At 49.3% G+C, this 8,456-nt stretch overlaps 1 long non-coding RNA gene across 2 annotated transcripts; it reads right to left on the bottom strand.

Annotated features, from left to right (window-relative positions):
* Positions 1-2,124: 2,124 nt before the first annotated feature.
* LOC101412180 (uncharacterized) lies at positions 2,125-5,385 on the bottom strand. 2 transcript variants are annotated; one of them, XR_188141.3, is made up of 3 exons: positions 4,598-5,021; positions 3,167-3,306; positions 2,125-2,787 (listed from the first exon to the last, which is right to left on the bottom strand). It is a non-coding gene; the product is annotated as an uncharacterized lncRNA (long non-coding RNA). The 2 variants fall into 2 exon arrangements; XR_009183461.1 differs by lacking the exons at positions 3,167-3,306; positions 4,598-5,021 and adding an exon at positions 5,077-5,385.
* Positions 5,386-8,456: the final 3,071 nt, after the last annotated feature.

The raw sequence follows: 8,456 nt of genomic DNA, 5'->3' as shown, positions 1-8,456 counted from the left end.
TTTTCTCTACCCAAACGAATAAATAATCATGAAAAAAGACGTGGTATCCAACACAAGAGGGGAACAAAGAGAAAAATTAAGGTTTCCAGTTTCATCTTCAATATGTAAAGATCTCAGAAGTCATCACTCACCTTCCTTACAACAAGAAAAAGCCGGACAAACTGAAAATCAATCACTTTTCCTGAACCCATCAGAGAATTGATGCTACAGGACAAGCCACCACCCCAAATTCTGGAGAGAAGAGCACAAGCAGAGATTCATAGCTGAGATGGAGCAGAAGCTGCTGGGTCCATAAACTAGTAAAAAAACAAACAAAAAACCACCACTCTGAAATGGTAATTTTAATGAATTGCTGGAGGTTGAGTATGAACTAGCCTAAAAGAGAGAAACTCCTGGGGCCACAGTATTAGCTCCCACCCCACTTCCTTAAGCTCTACCTTCAGGAAACCCACAGGTTCTCATAGTGAAGGGCTGAGAAAAGTCCCCTCTAGATACTGTCAGAGGGGAAGGAAGGATAATCAAAAGTACCAGAACATTTTCCACGACAAAAGGCCAACACGCCAGGGGAAATGACCACCAGAGCTTTGTCTCAGCAGCGGGGCAGGCTCTCCCTCCCCTCCAGCCCCCTCTAGACTTCCTGTCTTACTACCAGGAGAGGAGCTGGGAAGGACCACGGTCAAAAGGATGATGCTTCAAGGATATAAACTGCGAACCTCTAGCCAGGAAAGGGAATGGGCCGCAGGGAGAAGGAGAAAGAAAAACAAAGCTATACCACCGGAGAATCAATTGTGAAAGTCACAACCCAAACTCTGCTCTAATGGAGATAAAACAGAATCCTATAAAATGTTCAATTAATACCAGAGAAGGCAGAAAAAGAGCGAAAAAAGAAACAATGAATGAAAGCAACAAATAGAAAACAGTTACAAACATGGTAGATATTGATCCAACTGTATCAATCACTTTAAATGTGAATGGTCTAAATAGAAGAACTAAAAGACAGCTTGTGAGAATGGATTGAAAAAAACAAGACCCAACTCGATGTGGAATCCAAGAAACCCTCTTTAAATGTAAAGGCACAGATGGACTGAAAGTAAATGGATGCAGACAGATATAGTATGCTAACACAAATCAAAAGAAAGTGAAGTAACTATATTAACTTTAGACAAAGCACATTTCAGAGCAAGTAAAGTTATCAGGGATAAAAGGGCAACATTACAGAATGAAGCGGGGGTCACTTTTCCAAGAAGACATAACAACAATCCCTAAGATATATGCACCTAACCACAGAAAGCCCAAATACATGAGGCAAAAACTGATAGAACTGCAAGGAAAAATAGGCTAATCCACTATTGTAGTTGGCGACTTCAACAGCCGTCCATCAGTAAGTGATAGACCAAGCAGGCAGAAAATCGCTAAAGATATAGAAGAGCTGAACAATCAACATGAGCTGACATTTATAGAATATAATACCCAACAACGGCAGGTTACACATCCCTCCCGAAGAGTGTAATTCCATTTGTATAAAGTTGTAAAACAACAAAAGTCGTCTGGTCATGAGAATTCAGGAGAAGCGCAGTCAACTTTGGAAAACAAGGTAGGGGCGGGAAGTGGGAGAGATGCCAGGGCGCTACTGGAGTACGGGTAAAGCTCTATTTCTTTGCAACTGTATGTGCACTTTTTAATTCACCAGGTTATGCCCTTACGCTTTTGCACTGTTGTGTATGTACATTATGCTTCAATTAAGTCAATTTTTTCAAAGAGGGGCTGCCCGGGGTGCTGGTGGCCGGAGCAGTCTGGAGGACAGCCGGCAGTTCAGAGGCCCAGGCTGGAGCAGGTCAGGGGACTTTCTGAATAAGTTTCTTCAGGGAGGTGAAATTGGCATGTTCCAAATACATCTGGAGTGAGAAGGAGAGGAGCAAAGTGCTACAAGCGTGGGAGAGGTAGAGCTGGCGCCGGAGCTGCAGAGACGCCACAAAAATACAGATGTTCCAAACAACTTCCTTCTCCCAGAAAGAGGAAAAAAAAGGGATGACTTTGATCAAGATGCATGGGATTAGGTGGGAAAAAGAGGGGCCCCTGGTCTGCTCCTTGATGTTTTATCAGCCCATAAAATGAAGTCTGAAGGAATGGAAACATTTTTTTCTTTACTTTGTTTCTTTTCATGAGGATACATTATATATTCTAACACAACTCAATGGTCATTGTTTTATGGTAAAACCAAGACTGACTATTCAAATTTCTTAAATTCCTTGAGACTGTTGTTAATTCCAGTTTTCGTTGAGGTGCAGAGCTAAGAGCATTCCCAGCCCACTTGCTTTCTCTTCCTATATTTTCCCCCATGGAGCTCATAAATGACTTGTTTTTTAACAAAATTGTATTGAAATATATCATTCATACATGAACATCCATAAACAAGTCTATAGTAAAAGTTATGAAGTTATCAAACAAATATGTGTAGCATCACACAGGGCTCCCATACATCACCCACCACCAACACCTGGCATTGTTGTGGAACATTTGTTACAAACTATGAAAGAGCATCACCAAAATGTCACTACTAACTATAGCCCGTATCTTACATTTGGTGTATTACCTCCAAAGCACCCTATTATTAACACCAAGTATTTGTTATAGTTCATGAGAGAACATTCTCGTAATTGTCCTGTTGACCACAGTCCATCTTCCACCACAGGATTCACTGTGTTTGCAGTCCCAGGCTTTGTATGGTCCATTCAAAGTGTACACTCAGTGGCTCTCATTTTCATCACAGAGATGTGCTGTCATCGCCTGTCAATTTTAGAAAAATTTCATTACTCCAAAAGGAAAAAACCCATACCCCTTTTACCCCCATCCATTTTTGTCCCTTACAATTGATACAATATCCTCTTACCATTGCTGTAAAATATTACTGTTAACTATCATCCAAAAGTGTTAAGAATTTGGTGACACATGGGAAAATTACAAACATTGACTTCTTCTTAATTTCCATTATTTTTCATTGTAACAGGCACAGTTCGAGAGCTCAGATATAAATGAAATTATGAAATGGCTTTTTCATGCCCTTTCTCCATCCCAACGTTTATTCATTCACACATCTTCTAAGTAAAGATTTGCTTATCTGTAAAATTACAAGAGCCAAGAAACCAGTGATCTCGTCAGAACCTACCAACAGGTAAAACAATTGAATGTCCTCCTCTTCCTTCTTTACTATTCCAGTGTCAGTGGTTGATGCCAAAGAGCCGCAAAATAGTCACAACGCAGACATCAAAAGGAAAGAAGGGGAACCAGACGAGGGACCCAAACAAACTAGATAAATCAACCGTGAAAAATCAGGAAGGCTTTTTTTTTTCCCAGTGAAGTTTTTATAGTGAACCTGCAGACCTACAGTCTGTGGAAAAGAACCCAGTGCAAAGTCCCAAAGTAGTAATAAAATCCCCACTTCTTAGGGTCACACTTCAGACATGCCTTAATATTAGCTTCTTATTTCCTCCACTCCTGTGCTTACCGGCAGTGAAAGAAATACTCAACCTTCGACCTGTGGCCTTAAATTTAATCCCGGGTCTCTAGGGGGCCCTAACAGCATTTCTAGCCTGGCCTCCTCATTACACAGATAAGCAAACCAAGGCCAGGGGAGAGGGAGCAATCTCTCCAAGGTCACTCAGAGGTCAGAGCATGGGCTGCAAGGAGAGGAAGCCGAGGGCCCCGCATGCCCGAGGGCCCTGCAGCGCTGCCCCCTCCGCCCACTCCCCTCAGCTGTGGCCATCACCTCACAGAGGACAGAGGAGGCAGCAGGGGGGCGCCCCGTCCACTCCAGCCCGCAGCCCCTCCACCCCCGCTGCGCCAGGCCCATCCCTTGCCTCGTCCTGTGCCTCGTCCCCCGGTGACGCCGGCCCCTCGCCGCCTCCCGCGGGTCGTGTTGTATCGACAGGCCACTCTCGCTTATCTCTTCCTAACTTAAAACCACCCTCACATCTCTGCCAAAACAACACACACCCTCCCCAGGACCGTCTTCCCCTCCCTGGTTGACCCCCTTTGCAAGGGCTCTCTACACTCGTTGCTTCTACCTCCTCTCCTCCGGCTCCGTCCTGGTCCCGGCCATCGGGCTGCCACCCCACTGCTGCCACGAAAGCTCGGGTCCAGTCTCCAGTCACTTCCTTCCTTAAATCCAAGAGACTCTTCCCGGTTCTTCAGTCCCTGGGTTTTGGGGTCTGGTGAACCGAGCACTGTGGACCAACACCTCCTTCTGGAAACACTCTCGATCGTTCTCCCAGGAGTGGCTCTCGCCCTCTGAGTCGATTCTTCCTCGGACCTCTTTGTTCCTTTTCTTCCTCTGCCCCTCCTCATGGGAGGCGGACCCGGGGCTGTGTCCTGGCCCCCGTGGCCCTGTCCCTGGGAACCCCCACCCCGATGGTTTCCTTGCCACCCACGCAGCGGGCTCCTGAGCCTCCCACCTGAGCAGCACCTGCTCGACACCACCTGGGTTTGGCTCAGCCCACAGAGACCTCAAATGCATGGAGAGCCAAGCTCCCCCTCCTCCCCCATTCCCCCATCAGGCTCAGAGCTTCCCCTCTTCCTGTACAGTCTGTTCCTAGCTTACCTTTCCAGGTGAAGCACTCACCACTCCTTTCCTGGCCAGCAAATCCCCAGTAATGCCTTCTGGTCCCAAATGCTCGGGATTCAGGGCCTTTGCACATGCTGTTCCCTCTGCACAACACTCTTCCTTCCCTACAGCTCACCCCACCCCCTAACCTTTAAAATCCAGTCCGCCTCTCGGGCCTCAGGTTAGAAGCCACTGGCTAAAGGGGACTCCCTCCAACGCCCCAAATCAGCACTGAGAGTCTCTCCCGTGCACGCCTCTCTCCCTGGACTTCCCATCACAGCTGATATCCTGGGCTGTTTCCCACACAAAAACGTACGCCTGTGCCTGCCGTGTTCCCTGCCGAGTCCTCCGCTTCAAGCACGGACCTGGTACCCATACGGTGCTCCTTCAATGTTTGTTGAATATTTAACCAACAAAGTAGTTGTTTACCCAGCGAGAGCCCCTCTAGACCATTAACCCCAGAGGGCAGCTCCCACCTTTTAACTGTGTCCCACGTCTGGCACACGGGGACCCTTGGTGAATGTTGGTTGCTTCCGTTGCCATTATTGCATCAGGAAGAAGGTGTGTGCCGGGCAGACCAGAAAGTTCTGATTCTCATGGGCTCAGGGGAAGAGAAGCAGCTGGTCCAGGTGACAGAGATCGAGGCAGACCATACACACTAAGGGCACAAGCTTCGGGGAGACTAAGTCCAACAGCTCCCTTCAGCAGAAGCTCAGCTTCCTGGGTGCAGCAGACATCCAGCCTTTCAAGGCTGGCACCACCAAGGATTTGCTCACGGTCTGTTGAAACTCTGCCTCCTGTCACGGGACCTTCCTGTGCTCTGTCTGCTATAGGTCACTGTGCCCTACGAGCAGGGAGAGTGTCCTCCTGCCTCCCTGGGAAATGAGGAACAGGGAGCCTGACCAGCCAGAGGCGGCACCTGCCAGCTCTGTCAACCGTGAAGAGCCGGGAGAGGACCTAGGGACCCAGAGTTCCACTGGGACGTGCAGCCCCGATGTCCTGGTCACCCCAGGCTGCTCGGTGGGTACCCGCTTTCAGCAAGCTGCCCTGCAGTCTTACAGTCCAAGGACACAGTGAGCAACCCCCTTTCTGCAGCTCCAGGGCACAGAGAACACCCAGCTGAAATTCACAGAGGACCAAGCCTCTCCCTGGGAAAAGAGCAGCTGCGCCTCGGGGCTTCTGCCCCTTGGAGCCAGATGTGTGCCCCCAACGCACGGGCCGATGGCCGGCTGCTGAGCACACTGCCTGGAGATGACCCCCAGCCTCAGCTGCTCCCTCTTCCTCCCCTGCCCTTATTTTCCCTCACAGACCTAACTAAATAACAGGGGCCAGAACCAAGAGGTGCCCCAGTGAAACAGCACGTCCTTCTCCTGGGGACTTGATACCCCGAGCGTTCTGGAGAAGGAAGCGCTTCTGGGGATGGTAAAGCAGGGTGGGCACGTGCAGAGACTTTGCCAGGGGGATGCAGTTTCAACTTAGGGGCCCTGAGTCCTTGGTTGAGCTATTCAACTCCTCTAAGCTTCAGTGTCCTTGCCTCTAAAATGGGGACCATCGTGATGCCAGCTTCTTAGGAATTTTGGGCACAGAAGACAAGGTGGGAGACACCCATCACTGATGCCTTGGAATGATGGTTTTTTTTTCCACTGCCCCAGACAAATTGAATTTGACTCAAAAGTTCCCCATGAATGGAGCTGATGTCACTCACGCCCTTTTGACAGTCTATTCTGTTTTCAACCATAACATGCTATTTCCTTCCCTGGGAGGAGGGCATGGGGAAAGTGAGGGGGTCCCAGCCCCAAATCCAAGCTTCTGGCATCCTAGGTGTTCCCTCATTCAATAAATATTGATTGGGAAGCGGACTTGGCCCAGTGGTTAGGGTGTCCGTCTACCACATGGGAGGTCCGCGGTTCAAACCCCCGGCCTCCTTGACCCGTGTGGAGCTGGCCCATGCGTAGTGCTGATGCGCACAAGGAGTGCCATACCACAAAGGGGTGTCCCCCGTGTAGGGGAGCCCCACGTGCAAGGAGTGCACCCATAAGGAGAGCCGCCCAGCGCGAAAGAAAGTGCAGCCTGCCCAGGAATGGTGCTGCCCACGCAGAGAGATGACACAACAAGATGACACAACGAAAAGAAACACAGATTCCTGTGCCGCTGACAACAACTGAAGTGGACAAAGAACACGCAGCAAATGGACACAGAGAACAGACAACTGGGGTGGGGGAGAAATAAATAAATAAATAATCTTTAAAAATAAATAAATAAATATTGATTGGGGACCTGCACGTGTCAGACACTGTCCTTAGGATACACCGATGAACCAAAGACCCCTGCCCTCAAGGAGGTTTCACTCTAGAAGAAGGTAGATAATAAATGATAGATAAAGTACATCAGCAAATATATAGTGGGGCAGAGCCAGTGTAGCTCAGTGGCTGAGCTCCTGCTTCACATGCACGAGGTCCTGGATTGAATCCCTGGTACCTCCTAAAAAAAATTTATATATATATACACACACATATATATATGGTTTAAAGGTTATAGACAATCATGTCTATGGGAATAAAAGGAGTAGGGAAAGGGAAACTAGGAATAGTGGGGGGTGCAGGGATAGATTGTAGATTAGATTGGAAAACATAGACCTCATTGAGAGACGAGATTAGACAAAGGGTGGGAGTCAACCAAGGGGAAATCTGGAGAAAGACGATTCCAGGTAGAGGGACCAGCAAAACAAGGCTCCAAGGTGAAGGCTGTCTAGTGTATTTGCAAACATCTTTTCAATCGAGAGAGCAGGTCCACCCTTGACCCCTGGTTCTGATCCAGAGCATCTGCCCGTAGGAGCAGATTCTCCGGATCAGAACCCGTGGCACTTGGCAGGTGTTTGTGGAAAGACCCCGCAAAGCAAACTGCATTCCCAGACACCCACCTTTGCTTTGCCCACACCCGGTGAGACTGGACTCTCATCCGCTCACCTCTCCAGCTCCAGGCCCGTGCCCAGCTTCTCCACAGATGCTGCAGTCAACTGGGCCACACGGCTACTCTCATCCCGCCAAGTCTCTCCAGTCACAACCTCAAAGCCCCAAGAACCACAAGTGGGACTTGAGGTAGCCCTAGAAAATGATGGCTAAATGCGCTACTAGACGGGTGGGCGGCTGATAGGGTAGCTGGTGGAAAGATGGACGGAGTAAGGGAGAAACAGTCCTACATTCTCCCCCCACCCCCAAGAGGCTCTGTGGAAAGGGGTTTTCACTCACCCCGAAGCGCGGTTTCCAGTACCGCCTGCTCCACAAATCTCACCCTCCTGGTTTCCAGAACTCAGACCCAGGCTCATATCCAAAGGGACTTCAGCCCTGCTGTAGAAAGGCGGCTGCTTAATGTAATCTCCCTAAGTTCCTGGTGCCATAGGACAGTTCCTTTCCAGCGTGTTTCAGCAATACAATTAGTCCTTCACATGAAAACTCAGGAAGACCCGAATGAAGTGAAAATAAGGAAGCTGGCCGGAGCAGCGCCCGCTCATCGCCAGCCCCAGCCCTTCCCTTTGCCCTCTTGTGGAACCCCAGGACTCCACGAGGCACCCCATACAAACCACCGAAACAGACACACGTGGCCTCGGATTTCTTGGCCTGTGGATTTCCAGGTCCAGCTGCGACAAGGCAGCTGGAGCCCGAGGTCGTGGAGCTGTGCGCGCCCACGTGTGCCTGAGAGAGAGAGAGATTTAGACATCTAACACCACAGCTACACACACAGGCCCACCTCATCCCGCGTCACCCGGTGGCCATAAAACTACCAGATAAGTAGGAAATCCCTGAATGACAGGGATTTTTCTGAGTAGGGAGCGGTGCCATAAAGTGCTATCTGGCCG

This window comes from Dasypus novemcinctus, chromosome 25 (genome assembly GCF_030445035.2).
Source record: "Dasypus novemcinctus isolate mDasNov1 chromosome 25, mDasNov1.1.hap2, whole genome shotgun sequence".
Lineage (NCBI taxonomy): Eukaryota > Metazoa > Chordata > Mammalia > Cingulata > Dasypodidae > Dasypus > Dasypus novemcinctus.
This window is presented reverse-complemented; position numbering and strand designations above follow the sequence as displayed.